Source organism: Aquarana catesbeiana, linkage group LG04 (assembly GCF_042186555.1).
Source record: "Aquarana catesbeiana isolate 2022-GZ linkage group LG04, ASM4218655v1, whole genome shotgun sequence".
Lineage (NCBI taxonomy): Eukaryota > Metazoa > Chordata > Amphibia > Anura > Ranidae > Aquarana > Aquarana catesbeiana.
In genome coordinates this window covers 47612668-47628774 of record NC_133327.1, presented here as the reverse complement: position 1 = coordinate 47628774, position 16107 = coordinate 47612668, and the positions used below count along the sequence as shown (strand labels likewise).

Below are 16107 nucleotides of genomic sequence, written 5' to 3'. Positions count from 1 at the left end.
TAATGACGGCGGCTGGTCGGCAAGTGGTTAAAGCTGAACTCCAGGCACAAAAAGATTGATTTTAATATATTTCTCAATAGTCACAAAAAATCTAAATACACTTTATATGTACCAAAAGCCTTTGCCAACCCAAATGTTACCTCGTAAAATTGGCAGTGACATCATCACTGTGCTGTACATAGTCTGCGCAGAGAGCAAAACTGTGGGAGGGGCCCACCAGGCACCATCCACTATAGAAAACTACAGAAGGGGAGGCGGAGACAAGACCAGTCACCCTGCTCAAGAAGAGAGAGCAGCAGTGAGCGGTCTTTATTACAGGAAGCTCCTGCACAGAGGGATAGTCTCCCACTGGATTACTGCACAGATCAGAAGAAACACACAAAGCACACCAAGATTCAAGAAGGAATAAACATGACTCTTGTATTTAAACATTTGTTTATCCTGGAGTACTGTACATTCTGTGGTTCTAAAGTCTTAAAGTGGTTGTAAAGGCAGAAGGATTTTTACCTTCATGTATTCTATGCATGAAGGTAAAAAACCTTCAGTGTGTAGCTCCCCTCTCAGCCCTCGATCCAGTGATGTGCATGATTCCGGCGGGTCTCTCAGGTCTCTTCCTTCTCATTGGCTGAGACACAGCAGCGGGAGCCAATGGCTCCTGCTGCTGTCAATCACAGCCAGAGAGGAGGGAGCAGGGTGCGGGGCTAAGCTGCACTCTGTCTTTCTTATGTACACACAGAGTCGGCTTGGGAGCGAGCAAGCAGCTTGCTCTGGGGGTACTCAGCAGGAGGGAGGAATCAGGAGCGCCGGAGGGAGACCCAAAAAAAGGAGGATCTGTGCAACACCATTGCATATGACATGTTTGTTTTTGTTTTTTTTAAAGCTGAACATTTAGTGTCACTTTTACCTTCCAACATGACAATGACCCAAAGCACACAGCAAAAATGACCACGCAGTGGTTGAAGTAGAAAAAGATGAATGCCCTCGCATGGCTTAGTCAGAGCCCAGACTTAACCCCATTGAAAATCTGTGGAATGACTTGAAGACTGCAGTCCACAAATGGTCACCATCGAATTTAACTGAACTTGAGCAAAGAAGAGTGGGCAAATATTGCAAAGTCTAGATTTCCAACAGACTAAAGGCTGGAATTAAAGCAAAAGGTGGTTCAACAAAATACTGACACAAGGGGGTGATCCTTTTTCCAACTCAGTGATTCTGTTTTTGATTTTTTCAACTTTTTGGTGACATGTTGGTGTTCTATATTTCACTTGGATGTTATAAGTTGCACTGAGTAAATACAGCTGGATCCAAGTAACAGGGGTTTTCAGGTCAATATCCAGATGGACCCTAAGCCCTGCATATTGGGAATCTTAGATGACCTTCCTATTTAAGACAACCACAAACAGGCCACAACAAGTGCTTTTTTCTAGGCACGTAAGCTTATCCTTAGGCACTGGAAAGTGACAGAGCCCCCTGCCTTACGAGAATGGATTACCCGAATGGGGACACCCTGAGATTGGAGAAATACATTTTCCAACATTGGGGACGTCCTGGAAAATTCACTGCTCTATGGTCTCCTTGGTTAGACACTCCCGGCCTTTCTCCAGTTGATTTAGTTTTGGACAGACTACTTCTGTAACACAGAGATTGATTTTACCTATGATGCACATGTGTTGGGTATTGGGAGAATATAATACCTCTATTTGAAGGCATTGTGAGAGGGTCAGACAATGTTGTATCGCATGTTGGATTGCATGTCCTTGTTTATCTCAATAAAATCTTTTGAGAGAAAAATAAAATAAAAATACGGCTGGATAAAACAAAAACGGTGTCAATCTTTATTTCAGACTGCAAAGGAACAAAATGTGATTATTTTAAAGGGGGTGATTCTTTTATATACCCACTGTATGTAAAGTGCTGTTATAATTGTTGGCACTATACCTGAATCTGCAATACCTGGAAATGTAAACTGGAATACTAAGCAGGTAGGTGGCTTTCCCTCTATGCAGCTCATGTCTTCAGTATCAGGTTTGTGTACAGTGTAGATTTAAAGACCCAAAGAAAAAGCTGTGTTGCCCATGGCACCAAAATCTTATCATGTCTAGGGTGAGTTAGAAAATGAAAACAACCATTTGACTAGTTGCTTTGGGCAACATTGCTTTTCCCTTATGTCAGAGCTTGACAGAAGGCAATGTGATAATTTAGAGTCTACTGTAATGTTAAAGCTGACCTCCAGCCTTCCCTTCAGTCTTGCACAAATGTATAGGCTCCTCTCCTGTACAGAAATGGCTTACTCTGATTTCTCTGCACACTGTGAGCTTCTCTCAATGTGAATCTGAAGCTGCAGCAAGTCAGATAGAGCACACCTTTTTTCCTTTGCTTGTAGATGTCCAGCATGATCTTGCCATCCCCCCAGCCTGACTGTCCCTGGCCTGCCCCCTTTATTCAATGGATTTCAGTTCTTTCCATTATGAAGGCTCCGCATCACATTTGGGCAGCGCCCAGGGTGGTCTGCATTCGCATATAACCTGTCTAGAGATGCCCACTCCTCCAGACTGACCTCCACCTATCAAGGCATTTTGATATTTGCCAATTGTGAAATCTTGATACCTTATCTGGAGGTACACTGTTAAGCCATAACTTTAGGACCACCCACTTAATATTGAGTAGGTCCCCCTTTTGCCACCAAAACAGCTCTGACCCGTCGAGACGTGGACTCCACTAGACCTCTGAAGGTATGCTGTGGTATCTGTCACCAAGCTGTCAGTAACATATTCTTTGGGATGTGCGAGGTGGGACATTTATGGATCAGACTTCTTTTTCCAGCAAGGAGAATTTGTAAACACCTAAGGCTCGCTGTTGTAAAACCAGTCTTGAACCATTTTTGTAGTGTGGCAGAGCACATAATCTTCCTGCTGAAAGAGGCCACTGCCATCAGAGAAAACTGTTTCCAAGAAGGGGTGTACTTGGTCAGCAGCAATGGTTAGGTAGGTAGTACGTGTCAAAGTAAAATCCACAAGAATGGCAGGTCCAAGGTTTCCCAGCAGAGCATTGCCCAGATCATCACATTACCTCCATCGGTTTGCCTTCTTCCCATACTGCATCCCAATGCCATCTCTTCCTCAGGTAAGCGACACACACACACCCGGGCCAGTCACAGGGTATAAAAGAATAGATGATTCATCAGACCAGGCCTCCTTTATCTATTGCTCCGTGGTCGTTCCCCTCCCATTGCTCTGACTGGCTGGAGTCTCGAACAAAGCCAGAATCGGCTTCGATCAGGTTTCTGATGTAGTAACCCGGAAGCAATCTCACAACATCTTTTCCGGTTTACTCGGCTACCAACGGTGCTGATTTAAAAAATCCCCAGTATTCAAAAATGCAGACTTTGGCACTTTGAATACTTTTAAGTGCAGTGGAGAGGGTTAGGGACTTTTAGATGCCAGATCCCTCCATGAAGAGTACCTGCCACTGCCTATTACTGTCACAAGAGATGTCACATTCCTTGTGACAGCAATAAAAGTGATCCAATTTTTTTTTGTTTTAAAAGGGACAGTGTAAAAAATAAAAAATAAAATAAATAAGAGGAAACATATTTTTCATAAAGCGCCCCAGTCCCCGCGTGCTCACGCACCAAAGAAAAAGCATATGTAAGTCACGCCTATATATGTAAACAGTGTTTAAATCACACATGTGAGGTATCCCAAGATCGTCAGACCGAGAGCAAAAATTCTAGAAAAAGATCTCCTCCATAACTCTAAACTGGTAACCGTTAAGATTTTTTAAAACGTCGCCTATGGAGATTTTTAGGTAACGTATTTTGTTGCCATTCCACAAGTGTACGCAGTTTTGAGCCGTAACGTGTTAGGTATCTATTTACTCGGCATAACATCATCTTTCACAATATACAAAAAAATTGGGCTAACTTTACTTTTTGTTTTTTTTTTTTTTTTATTCAGAAAGTTGTATTATTTCTCATTGTTTAAAGGTATCAGTCAGGAGAAGGGTACAAAATAATTTCCAAGGCATTAGATATACCATGGAACACAGTGAAGACAGTCATCATCAAGTGGAGAAAATATGGAACAACAGTGACATTACCAAGAACTGGATGTCCCTCCAAAATGTATGAAAAGATGAGAAGAAAATTGGTCAGGGAAGCTGCCAAGAGGCCTTCAGCAACATTAAAGGAGCTGCAGGAATATCTGGCAAGTACTGGCTGTGTGGTACATATGACAACAATCTCCCGTATTCTTCATATGTCTGGGCTATGGGGTAGAGTGGCAAGACGGAAGCCTTTTCTTACCAAGAAAAACATCCAAGCCCGGCTAAATTTTGCAAAAACCCAAAAGTCTCCCAAAAGCATGTGAGAAATGTGTTATGGTCTGATGAAACCAAGGTTGACCTCTTTGGTCATAATTCCAAAAGATATATTTAGCGCAAAAACAACACTGCACATCACCTAAAGAACACCATACCCACAGTGAAGGATGGTGGTGGCAGCATCATGCTTTGGGGCTGTTTTTCTTCAGCTGGAGCAGGGGCCTTATTCAAGGTAGAGGGATTTATTAACAGTTGCAAATACCAGTCAATATTGGTACAAAACCTTCAGGCTTCCCCTAGAAAGCTGAACATGAAGAAGAACTTCATCTTTTAGCATGACAACGCCCCAAAGCATACATCCAAATCAACAAAGGAATGGCTTTATCAGAAGAAGATTTTGGAATGGCTCAGACAGAGCCCAGACCTGAATCCAATTTCAGGTCCCCCCACAGATTTTCAGAGGACTGTGCACAGGAGATGCCCTCGCAATCTGACAGATTTGAAGTGTTTTTGCAAAGAAGAGTGGGCAAAATATTGCCAAGTCAAGATGGGCCATGCTGATAGACTCATACCCAAAAATACTGAGTGCTGTAATAAAATCAAAAGGTGCTTTAACAAAGTATTAGTTTAAGGGTGTGCACACTTATGCAACCATATTATTTTATTTTTTTATTTTTACTTCCCTCCACCTAAAAGATTTCAGTTTGTTGTTCAACTGAGTTATACAGTTTATAGGTCACATTAAAGGTGGAAGACTTTTTATATCCACTGTATATATCTCTATATATATATATATAGAGATATAGATATATCTATATCTATATATAGATATAGATATATCTATATCTATCTATCTATCTATCTATCTATCTATCTATCTATCTATCTATCTATCTATCTATCTATCTATCTATCTATCTATCTATCTATCTATATATCTATATATAGATATATATATAGATATAGATATAGATATATACAGTATTTCACAAAAGTGAGTACACCCCTCACATTTTTGTAAATATTTTATTATATCTTTTCATGTGACAACATTGCTGCAGAAGCTGAAGGGATGGGGGGTCAGCCTGTCAGTGCTCAGACCATACGCCGCACACTACATCAAATCGGTCTGCATGGCTGTCATCCCAGAAGGAAGGCTCTTCTAAAGATGATGCACAATAAATCCCGCAAACAGTTTGCTGAAGACAAACAGACTAAGGACATGGATTACTGGAACTTATGAGATGAGACCAAGTTAAACTTCCTTGGTTCAGATGGTGTCAAGCGTGTGTGGCAGCAACCAGGTGAGGAGTACAAAGACAAGTGTGCCTTTACAGTCAAGCATTGTGATGGGAGTGTCATGGTCTGGGGCTGCATGAGTGCTGCCGGCACTGGGGAGCTACAGTTCATTGAGGGAACCATGAATGCCAACATGTACTGTGACATACTGAGGCAAAGCATGATCCCCTCCCTTCGGAGACTGGGCCGCAGGGCAGTATTCCAACATGATAATGACCCCAAACACACCTCCAAGATGACTACTGCCTTGCTAAAGAAGCTGAGGGTAAAGGTAATGAACTGGCCAAGCATATCTCCAGACCTAAACCCTATTGAGCATCTGTGGGGCATCCTCAAAACGGAGGGTGAAGTAGTGCAAGGTCTCTAACATCCACCAGCTCTGTGGTGTCATCATGGAGGAGTGGAAGAGGACTCCAGTGGCAACCTGTGATGCTCTGGTGAACTCCATGCCCAAGAGGTTTAAGGCAGTGCCGGAAAATAATGGTGGCCACACAAAATATTGACAATTTGTCCAGGGGCCTAACTAGAAATCACAGGGCCCCATAACGAAATGTTGTATGGGGCCTCCCCCTGAAAACGCCCCCCCCCCCCACAAAAAAAATGAACCAATGCCATTGAACAACAGATTACCACACCCATGTGGCACAGTGCCCAGGCAACAGCTTATATTAATTTCAAACAACAAAATATGCAGTATACTGTATGCAACCACTGAAGAACACACATTGCTGACCTCCATGCCTTCTAATCAATTTCTGTTCTGATTAAACTTATGTGTAAATACAAGACAAATAGGGGAGAAATAAGACAGCAATGATGTGGCCCTAATGGTAGTTTGATCAAGTTTATTCTTAAGGTCTTTGGAACATCTGCACCCTTGAACCTGGCTTTGCTCCCCCTCTCTTTGTGCCGAAATTATCCTAATGAAAAAATATAGCAAATATTTTCTATATATATATTCTATATTTTCTATTCAGTCTCCCCCTCCCTTCCTACCTCCTGTCCAGACTCCAGAGCCTCCTCATGTGCCGAAAATGATGTCCCTTCACAGGCGCGCTCGAGCGTTCTGCCTCTCCCACTCTGCTCCTGCCCACTCTGCTCTCTGCTCCTGCCTCCTGCTGTATGCGGCTGCATGTGTCGGGACAGGGCCGGACTCACGGGACCTGGGAGGCTTATAAGTAAACTTACAATCCTCGTCCTCACCACAGGGGCGGATCCAGAGTCTAGTCTCGGGAGGGGCACTGCCAGAAAATATGTTTTTTTGGGGGCAATTTACCAGGGCAATGGCTGATGTTGGCGCTTCAATCATCACGGCACCATGGTTGTTATGGTGTCAGGATGATTGAAACACATTATTTCTATTATTACACTGTTATATAGAATTAAATAGTTCAACTCACCATAATGCAGAATCAGTGGAAGCCCTGAGCGTGTCACTTGCCACCGTTGCCTGCCACCAGATGCAGCTTGTCACTTGCCACATCACCTGCCACACATTGCAGATTGTCCACTTGCCATGTTGCCTGTCACCAGATGCAGATTGTCACTTGCCACACGTTACGGATTGTCACTTGCCACGTCACGGATTGTCACTTGCCAAGTCACCTGCCACACGTTGCGGATTGTCACTTGCCACGTCACGGATTGTCACTTGCCATGTCACCTGCCACACATTACGGATTGTCACTTTCCACGTTGCCTGCCACACGTTATGGATTGTCACTTGCCATGTCACCTGCCACACATTACGGATTGTCACTTGCCACGTCGCCTGCCACAGGTCATGGATTGTCACTTTCCACGTCACCTGCTACACACTATGGATTGTCACTTGCCACATCACCTGCCACAAATTATGGATTGTCACTTGCCACGTCACCTGCCACACGTTACGGATTGTCACTTGCCATGTTGCCTGCCACACATTACGGTTTGTCACTTGCCACGTCACCTGCCACACATTATGGATTGTCAGTTGCCACGTCACCTGCCACATATTACAGATTGTCACTTGCCATATCACCTGCCACACATTACTGATTGTCAATTGCCAAGTCGCCTGCCACATGTTATGGATTGTCACTTGCCATGTCACCTGCCACATGTTATAGATTGTCACTTGCCACGTCGCCTGCCACACATTACGGATTGTCACTTGCCAAGTCGCCTGCCACATGTTACGGATTGTCACTTGCCATGTCACCTGCCACCAATTACGGATTGTCACTTGCCATGTCACGGATTGTCACTTGCCACATCACCTGCCACAGATTACGGATTGTCACTTGCCACGTCGCCTGCCATGCATTATGGATTGTCACTTTCCATGTCGCCTGCCACACATTACGGATTGTCACTTGCCACGTCACCTGCCACACATTATGGATTGTCACTTGCTGTGTCACTTTCTTGCTGTATCCCAGAGTCAAGCAGCAGATTATCAGTCAGGCAGCATAGAGATAATGTCATCTCTCTGCTTCCCATGGCTGCCTGCACTGTGAGGGGGGAACTGCAATGCAGGAATGCAGGGCAGGTGGCGGGCAGTGAGAGATGTCATCTCTATGCTCCCCTGTCCGCCAGCTCCGATTGGCCAGCCCGCTCACCCACAAGCCGCCCAGCTGTCTTACCAACTGAGCCGCCTGACAGCACGCGGAGTCTCCCTTGCTCTCACCTGTGAAGCCGCCCGCTCTCACCCACGGAGTCGCTTGCTTTCACCCGCGGATCTGCCCGCTCTCACACACAGAGCCACTTTTCCTCACTGGGCCCCACTCGGCTGCGGGCCCCATAGCGCCTGCGTGGGTCGCTATGGCAGTATTTCCGCCACTGACTTTGTCCCCATTTTTGACATTTTCACTTAGGGGTGTACTTACTTTTGTTGCCAGCGGTTGAGACATTAATGGCTGTGTGTTGAGTTATTTTGAGGGGACAGCAAATTTGCACTGCTATACAAGCTGTACACTCACTACTTCACATTGTAGCAAAGTGTCATTTCTTCAGTGTTGTCACATGAAAAGATAGAAGAAAATGTTTACAAAAATGTGAGGGGTGTACTCACTTTTGTGAGATACGATATATATATCAAGATTTAGGTCTTTCAAGAACAAGCTGTCGAATCTGGGAATTGCCAATAAGGCAACCATAACCATATCTGTACTTTAGTAATACAGAATTTTCTGTTTCTGAGTAAGATGCACAAGACAACTTTGTTGGCATGGAACGTTATCCTCTCTAGATCTTCAATCTGCAATATGACCGACTTTTCCGCGCCCCCTGCACTGCTCCTTAATGACATCACTACCCAGGTGGTGCCAGGAATGTGCCATTCCCAGCCAGACTCACCTACAGAGCAGCCAGCAAAGAGCAGCTATTAGGCTGCAGCTCTTCAACTCCCTGCCGTTTCATGTCCCATTCCTGAACATTGCATGCTCTATTTCTGTAGTGCTATTCCCCTCCTTAACAGCTGTATTGTGGGGAATCGTCTTCCTCTTCCTCCGTACAGCTATCCAGGTTAATGCTCCATTGTACAAACAACCCGCAGTGTTACAAGAAGTAGAAATCAATGTCTTCCCACAAGTCTGCAGTCCTCGCTGATCCAATTAGGAGATAGGGCATGCTGTTTAGCGAACAGGAGAGTCCGCGGCACAAGATAAATGTCAGGATGACGATTAGAGACACTTAGCAGTGGCTTTTAATTAAAATCTCCTGAGGTTGATCAGGATGTACTTTTTAAAGTAAAACTAAAAGGCAACACTTTTTTGTTTTAATTTTGGATAGAATAAGTAAGGGTTATAACCCCTGACAGTCTTTTTTTGCCATCTGTGTCCCACTGGGGAGATTTCTATTTACTCCCTGTCCCATAGTCAAACAGGAAGTAAGAGGTAATCTCTTCAAAGTGAGGGAGTCATTGGTTGTCATTAGATTCTTCTAGAGCCGCGTACACATGAGCGGAATGTCTGATAGAAAAGGTACGACGGAAGCTTTTCATCGTCTATTCCAATCGTGTGTAGGCCTCATCGGACTTTTTTATTTTTCGAAAATTCTGATGGACCTAGAAATGGAACATGTTCTAACTACTTCCGACAGGACCAATTCCTATCGGAAAAAACGTTCTTCTGTATGCTGTTCCAACGAACCAAAAACGACACAGTACGAGATGGAAGCAATTGGCTACTGGCTATTCTTCCATTTTCTAGCCCCATCGTAAGTGTTGTACGTCACCGCGTTCTGGACGGTCGGACTTTGGGTTCACCGTGTGTAGGCAAGACCGCTTGAATGGAATTCCGTCAGAGTTCCGTCTGAGAAACCTTCGGAGTTTATTCTGACAGCAAAACCGGTCGTGTGTACAGGGCATTAGAATGTAAAGCCCCTAATGGCATTGACTGATTTGAATGTACAGAGTATACAAATGCAAAGCGCTGTGTGAAATTGATGGCACTACAGTATATAAGTACCTGTAATAATAATAGTGTCCCCATTGGAAGATTTCCCATCTATTCATGTTCTGTTGACAACCCAAAGTTTGGGATTTTCTTTCACTTTCGGCAATAATGGTAAACAGGACAAATAGGGTTAATCTCCCTAATGGGGGCACAGACAGCAATAAAAACCTGACAGGGGTTCTAATCCCTCTCTACTCTATCCTAAAAGAAAGTTTTGCCTTTAGTTATACTTTAAGTTTAACTCCATCCAAACAGCCAAGTAACCTATCAAAATGTGTGTTTTAAAACCAACATATACAGTGCCTCGAAAACCTATTCATACCCCTAAAAATGTTCCACATTTTGTCATGTTACAACCAAAAACGTAAATGTATTTTATTGGGATTTTATGTGATAGACCAACACAAAGTGGTACAAAATTGTGAAGTGGAAGGAAAATGATAAATGGTTTTCAAAATGTTTTACAAATAAATATGTGAAAAGTGTGGTGTGCATTTGTATTCAGCCCCCTTTACTCTGATACCCCCAACTAAAATATAGTGGAACCAATTGCCTTCAGAAGTCACCTAATTAGTAAATAGAGTCCACCTGTGTGTAATTTAATCTCAGTATAAATACAGCTGTTCTGTGAAGCCCTCAGAGGTATGTTAGAGAACCTTAGTGAACAAACATAATGAAGGTCAAGAAACACATCAGACAGATCAGGGATAAAGTTAAGGAGAAGTTTGATGCAGGGTTAGGTTATAAAAAAATATCCTAAGCTTTAAACATTTTACGGAGCATTGTTCAATCCATCGACTGAAAATGGAAAGATTATGGCACAACTGCAAACCTACCAAGACATGGCCGTCCACCTAAACTGACAGGCTGGGCAAGGAGAGCATTAATCAGAGAAGAAGCCAGGAGGCCCATGGTAACTCTGGAGGAGCTGCAGAGATCCACAGCTCAGGTGGGAAAATCTGTCCACAGGATTATTAGTCGTGCACTCCACAAATCTGGCCTTTATGGAAAAGTGACATAAAGCCATTGTTGAAAGAAAGCCATAAGAAGTTCAGTTTGCAGTCTGTGAGAAGCCATGTGGGGGACACAGCAAACATGTGGAAGAAGGTTCTCTGGTCAGATTAGACCAAAATTGAATTTTTTGGCCTGAAAGCAAAACACTATGTGTGGCAGAAACACTGCACATCACCCTGAACACACCATTTCCACTGTGAAACATGGTGGTGGCAGCATCATGTTGTGGGAATTCTTTTCTTCAGCAGGGACAGGGAAGCTGGTCAGAGTTGATGGGAAGATGGATGGAGCCAAATACAGGGCAATCTTAGAAGAAAACCTGTAATGCCGCATACACACGGTCGGACTTTTCAGTTACAAAAGTCTGACAGCCCGTCCGACAGACTTTCGACAGACTTTCGACAGACTTTTGGCGGACTTTCAACAGACTTTCTAACGACCGGACTTGCCTTCACACGATCACACCAAAGTCCGATGGATTCGTACGTGATGACGTACACCGGACTAAAATAAGGAAGTTGATAGCCAGTAGCCAATAGCTGCCCTAGCGTGAGTTTTTGTCCGTCGGACTAGCATACAGACGAGCGAATTTCTGGGTCCGGCGGAGTTACGACGTAAAGATTTGAAGCATGTTTCAAATCTAAAGTCCGTCAGATTTGCGACTGGAAAAGTCCGCTGAAGGTCCAGTGAAGCCCACACACGATCGGATTGTCCGTCGGATTTGGTCCGTTGGCGTCCGTCGGACAAGTCTGGTCGAAAAGTCTGACCGTGTGTACGCGGCATTAGAGTCTGCAAAAGACTTGAGACTGGAGCAAAGGTTCACCTTCCAGCAGGACAACAATCCTAAACATAGAGCCAGAGCTACAATGGAATTATTATTATTATTATACAGGATTTATATAGCACCAACAGTTTGCGCAGCGTCTAACAAAATGAAGGCAGACAGTACAGTTACATTACAATTTGGTACAAGAGGAATCAGAGGGCCCTGCTCGCTAGAGCTTTCAATCTATGCTTGAAATTAGATCAAAGTATATTCATGTGTTAGAATGTCTCAGTCAAAGTCCAGACCTAAATCCAATTGAGAATCTGTGGCAAGACTTGAAAATTGCTGTTCACAGACGCTCTCCATCCAATCTGACAGAGCTTGAGCTATTTTGCAAAGAAGAATGGGCACAAATGTCACGCTCTAGATGTGCAAAGCTGGTAGAGACATCCCCAAAAAGACTTGCAGCTGTAATTGCAGCGAAAGGTGGTTCTACAAAGCATTGACCCAGGGGGGCTGAATGCAAATGTATGCCACACTTTTCACATATTTATTTGTAAAAAATTTGGAAAACCATTTATCATTTTCCTTCCACTTCACAATTATGTGCCACTTTGTGTTGGTCTATCACATAAAATCTCAATGAAATACATTTAAGTTTTTGGTTGTAACATGACAAAATGAGGAAAATTTCAAGGGGTGTAAATACTTTTTCAAGGCACTGTATGTAAGATAATGCAGACATCTTGTAATCTACCAATTCTTCAAACAAATTGGCCTTTATCCCCAGGCACTGACAGTACGCAAATATCCAGCCTCTTGATGGGTGGGCTTTGGCACAGAAAGATCCCGATCCCTTCTTGCGATCAGGAGCTTTTTGAATATGTGATCGCCGTGGTGGCCAATCATGGCAGTTAAGGAAGTTAAGGAGGGGTGGGCTCTCTCCAGGCTTACCTACCCTCTAACTATTCATTATTATGCATGCGCTTCCAGTATGGAGGCTCTCAAAAATGTATAGAGTTAGGAGTGCAGATATGACTGGGGTGCCATGAAGTGGCTCTGTAGCTTACGCCTGTATTTGCAAATGTGTGCAAACGAAACCCCTGTTTTTAACGCAAACTGGTAGAAAGGATAATTTGGTTGTTTGCAGGCCGGTTGTTGAGTTGAGCTGGGAATTTTCCTTGGTTTTGTTTGATCTACCAATTCTTGCATTGCAATATGGCTACATAGCATAAGAATACCCCACTGCCTACTCTTTAGTCTTCTAATGAATAGGGATGGACTTCAGGCATAGGTGTGCGCAGCCTATTGTATTAGGGTGTGCTCAAAGCTCCACACATATGCCTTTGTGACATATTAACTGGCCTCCCCACTTCCCCACTCGTCATCCTAAAACAATGAGGGGGAGTAGGTGAGCACACTGGGCAGCAGAAAGAAAAGGAACTGGGACAAGAGGGGTGGCATACATTGGTACCAATCCCCTGTATTTTCCTCCCGAGGCAGCTGAATATCGGCGAGAGGAAGAGGAGGAGAAGCCTACTTTCAGCTGCTGCAGAAGAAAATACAGATCAGTCCCTTAATTTCCACTCCAGCTGCCTATCCTGTCCAGGTTCTGGGGGTCGGCAAGTAAGGATCGTGGCTTACCTGTCATCTGCCCACAATTGATGGGTTGCCAACTCCAGGATTAGGGTGTGCCCAGGCACACCTGGCACACCCCTTGCTAAAGCCTATGACTTCAGATTATAGTCAACCATGAATTCGACACAGCCTGTGCAAAGTTCTGCGAATGGGTGGACATATCGACCACATTTGGCCAGTTTGAGCACTCGAAAAACCAACTGTCCAGAAGTCTTTCAGATAAACAGCGGTAGCAATATCCCCACCTGTTGCTGCTGGAATATAAACAATGTAGGGTGTCCTAGGGGATGACATTGACCAAATACGTTATCCAACTGTTCTCCCCCCATGGAAATATTATGTTCTTGCAGTTTTTTTTATTTAACTGACTTAATAGATATTGCACTATGAATGTAGTATATATGTATTTCTTTTTTTAATTTTGATTCAATATTTGTTATTATATGTTGTATTTATTGTTTGTTGTGGTGATAGATGCATTGAATGATAGCTTGCCTTTTCCCTCCAGCAGAGTACCTTAATGGTTAAATGATTAATTGTGATCCCAGCTGTGAGGGGATTTGGCTTGCTATAAATCTGTCTAGTAGTTGGTTATGTAAGATTAAGGCCCAGTTCACACCTGTGTGACATGAACGTCGTGTGACTGTCCATCCGACTTTGCCCTTCAGTCAGACATCGATCTAACTTCCATGCAACTTCAATGAATGGGATTGTTCGGCAGCTCCAGCCAACATCACGCACAGTATCCCAGTCGCTTCCACTCAACCGTGCACCCCTGGGAGGGGGCGCGTCCGCAGAGATCTGACAATGGGAGTACAGAAATACCAGCATCCTGTAGCCGGGGCTGGCAGGGGGACATATCACATATCGCAATCTAACCCTGGGGGTACAGCAGTGTTGCCAACCTACCAGAGTAAAATTTACTGCCACGACACCCAAAATTTGCTGACACAGCCAAGGTTTTACTGAGATTTCCAAAAGTTACAAAATTACAGTTTTAAGTGCAAATTTCAGTATGTAGGCTGAAAACAAGTACAATATGCAATTAGTAATGTGATTTAACATAGATATTAAAGTGATTGTAAACCCTAGTTTTTTTAAATTTAAAATAACAAACATATCATACTTACCTCCACTGTGCAGTTCGTTTTGCACAGTGTGGCCCCGATCACCGTCTTCTGGGGTCCCCCGGCGGTTACGCTCCCGAGTCCAGCATTTGCGTTAATAGACACAGAATGCTGAGCTCGGCCCTGCCCCCCAGCGCCCGCATCATTGGATTTGATTGACAGCAGTGGGAGCCAATGGCTGCGCTGCTATCAATCTATCCAATCAAGAGTCGAGAACCTCGGGCATAGGATGCATTAAGGTGAAAAAAACACAAGGGTCTACAACTCCTTTAAGGCAAAAATCATAGCCGTGTGCAGCAGCACAGATGATGAGGACACCCAGGGCCGGTACAAGGGGGGGGGCGGAAGGGACGGATGCCCTGGGCGGAACTATTTACTGGAGGAAAGAGGGCGCATGTGAAGTGCTGGCTGTGTGCTTCTAAAACTGTCTGGATGCACCAGCCGCTAATGCCTACACCTGTAAAGATGTGTCGAATGCGCTCCTGCACCCGGCACAAGCCTAGAACAGATCAGCGCTTCACTTATTTACTCACCTGTCAGGGGAGATACTCCCCCTGACAGGCACTTGGTATTCCCTGCCCAGCGTCACACACTGAGAGGCTGGCCCGAGGCGGGATGGGAGCAGTGGTGTGGCGTGGCGTTGCTATGGGGATGGGGTGGGGGGGCGACCGCACCTGGGTGACGCCATAAAGAAAGCTGGCAGTTGTAGTGGGTGCTGTCAAGCCCCCCTCCCTCCACCCCCCATCAGTGAAGCTCTGATAGCGGCGGTGTGACAGGGGAGAGGCGAGCTGCGGGATGTCAGAATGTTTCCCCCACTCGCCCCCCCTTTCTCCTGTCAGCAGTGCGGGAGGAGAGATAGCAGCTCTCTCATTAGGTTCGCCGCCCAGCTTCCTGCCGCTCTTTTCCCCTCCCCATTGGCCACAACGCAGGGCCAATCACAGCGGCCAATTGCTCTCAACAGGGAAGAGACTACAGCTCCCAGCATGCACTCTGCTGGGGGAAAAAAAAGAGAGAGAGAGCCCAGAACCCAGAAACAAGCTGGGGGAATGAGTGCTATACTTTAACTGCTCCAAAAGACAGAAACAGAGAAAGGAGTGTACCTGGGGAAGCCAAACAGAGAGCCATGCTGCTAACCAGAGTGAGCCATGCTGCTAACCAGCGCCACCAGAGAGAGCCACGCTGCCAACCAGCGCCACCAGAGAGAGCCACGCTGCTAACCAGCGCCACCAGAGAGAGCCACACTGCGAACCAGCACCACCAGAGAGAGCCACGCCCGGAACCCAGAAACAAGCTGGGGGAATGAGTGCTATACTTTAACTGCTCCAAAAGACAGAAACAGAGAGAAAGGAGTGTACCTGGGGAAGCCAAACAGAGAGCCATGCTGCTAACCAGAGTGAGCCACACTGCTAACCAGCACCACCAGAGAGAGCCACGCTGCTAACCAGCGCCACTAGAGAGAGCCACGCTGCCAACTGTGCTGCTGGCTCGAAAATATTGTGTGTGC

At 44.9% G+C, this 16107-nt stretch overlaps 1 protein-coding gene and 1 long non-coding RNA gene across 2 annotated transcripts in view; one reads left to right on the top strand and one right to left on the bottom strand.

Moving 5' to 3' along the window:
- The window catches only part of LOC141139232 (uncharacterized), a 167779-nt gene extending 165976 nt beyond the window's left edge, over positions 1-1803 (top strand). Inside the window, exon 5 of the long non-coding RNA XR_012243737.1 lies at positions 881-1803. This is a non-coding gene — a long non-coding RNA (uncharacterized lncRNA). The remainder of the gene's footprint in view (positions 1-880) is intronic.
- The window catches only part of PKHD1 (PKHD1 ciliary IPT domain containing fibrocystin/polyductin), a 908610-nt gene that overhangs the window by 113844 nt on the left and 778659 nt on the right, over positions 1-16107 (bottom strand). The gene's annotated exons all lie outside the window — the stretch shown is intronic.